Genomic DNA, 1,749 nt, shown 5'->3' on the forward strand with positions numbered 1-1,749 from the left:
CCCCACCGCGGCAAGGCGGCTTCCGTTAGGGGAGTTCACTCCAGGAGGTACAAACAATAGTAGATATCTCTTCTCACCTACACCTCTCCCACAGGCCTGGAATAGTACCTAATGGTTTGAAAAAAAAAATGAACTCGAGGTGGCAACATTTCTGTAAGAGCCGCGCGTGGCGAAGTTTTGCCCTCCCCACGCGTGGAAAACTATAATGGGGGACTATTTTCTTACCAAGAGCTCCCTTGCATCTCGGGACAAGAGGCAGGACCTGGACTTCGGTCGCTGGCACTTCGCCGAAGCCCAGGGCAAAACCATTTATCACGAGAGTAAGGAGGATGCCCGCACATGGTGTTGCCACAAACGGCTACCGTTTTATATTTGTATTTCTCTTTTTTTAATAAATGTATACATTTGTATTTTGGTACCAGTCTCTCTTAAACAATAACAGAATGTTATTGGATCGAATCCTTTTTATTTTTTCTTATATTTTAAGTACTTATTATTTTATGAATTACATCTCTAAGTCTCCGCATTTTTTATTCATTTCAATACAAAGCTTTAATTTTTTTTTTTTTCGAATTTTATTGGATTTTATTATTTTTTCGATGGTTCTTTTAATAAGTTCATTTATTTCTTCATTTTACGTCAGTGACGATTTTACTACTTTTATTATATGAATATCGTGATTTTATATAATAGACCTTATTTTAACGTTGTTTTTATTTACTTAAGTTCTAAGAAAGAACCACAATTTACAAAGTCTCCCGCGTAAGAACTAACGTGGGGAGGCCTTCCTTAAAAAGATAAGTGGTTGCGAAGATATATAGACTCAGGAAGTGAGAGACATTTGCTAAGATATTTATTTGGAAAGTGACCCTGGTGATTTGGTGCCTTTTTTTATATACTATTTTAGTGTTTGTATGTTTGTGTTTTACTGTTTTACTGTCATTGTTTTTACAGTTTTCAATATTTCCATTGTTTTAACGTTTTATTATTTAAAAAAATATTTTATCATTTTATACTTTTATATTACCGTTTCCCTCGTAATATGTAAAGGAAAAAGGATCTATCAATTGACTTAATCCTAATCTAATCATTAATTATTCTACCCATTGCGCTGGAGAGTTCTCCCCGCACACGCCTCTCCTCGGCTACATTCACGCTTACCAATCTTTATATTTTCGCACCCAGCATTTCACACCATACACATACGCTAGATTTACACATACACATCTATCGCTCCTTTGCTCACATGGTCCTCTGCACTATCCCGCTTCTCACAACTACATACTCGTTCCCATATGATGATTGAATGGGTGGTGGCAGTGACGCTACTTTTTCACATTTTCTTTGCGAAATATAATTGTATCTGCAGTGGTGGTGGGAGGAAGAGAGTGAGAGGGGAGGAAAAGAGAGAGGGGGAAGCAAGAGAGAGGGGGTAAGAAAGGAAGGAAGAGAGGAAGAGAAGAGGGAGGAAGAAAGAGAGGGAGGGAGGGAGGAAAGAGAGAGAGAGAGGAAGGAGGAAGAGGGAGAGGGTGAGAGAGAGTGATGTGTGTGAAAGACTCATATTGTATACTCATAATACACTAATATTACGTTTCCCACCATTGCTTTCCATTTCCACTTTAAGTGAAACCAGGGTTGCCATTTGGTATTTTTGATTACCAGATTTGGGCAATTTGGCATTAAAATAGTCCTTTGATAATGAATCACCAGTTTGTTAACGAAAAGTTAAAAACATCATTTTCATTATAT

General features: G+C 37.8%; 1 pseudogene; it reads left to right on the top strand.

Annotated features, from left to right (window-relative positions):
* The first annotated feature begins 205 nt into the window (after positions 1-205).
* The window catches only part of LOC119568862, a 3,982-nt pseudogene continuing 2,438 nt past the window's right edge, over positions 206-1,749 (top strand).

This window comes from Penaeus monodon, unplaced genomic scaffold (genome assembly GCF_015228065.2).
Source record: "Penaeus monodon isolate SGIC_2016 unplaced genomic scaffold, NSTDA_Pmon_1 PmonScaffold_11203, whole genome shotgun sequence".
Lineage (NCBI taxonomy): Eukaryota > Metazoa > Arthropoda > Malacostraca > Decapoda > Penaeidae > Penaeus > Penaeus monodon.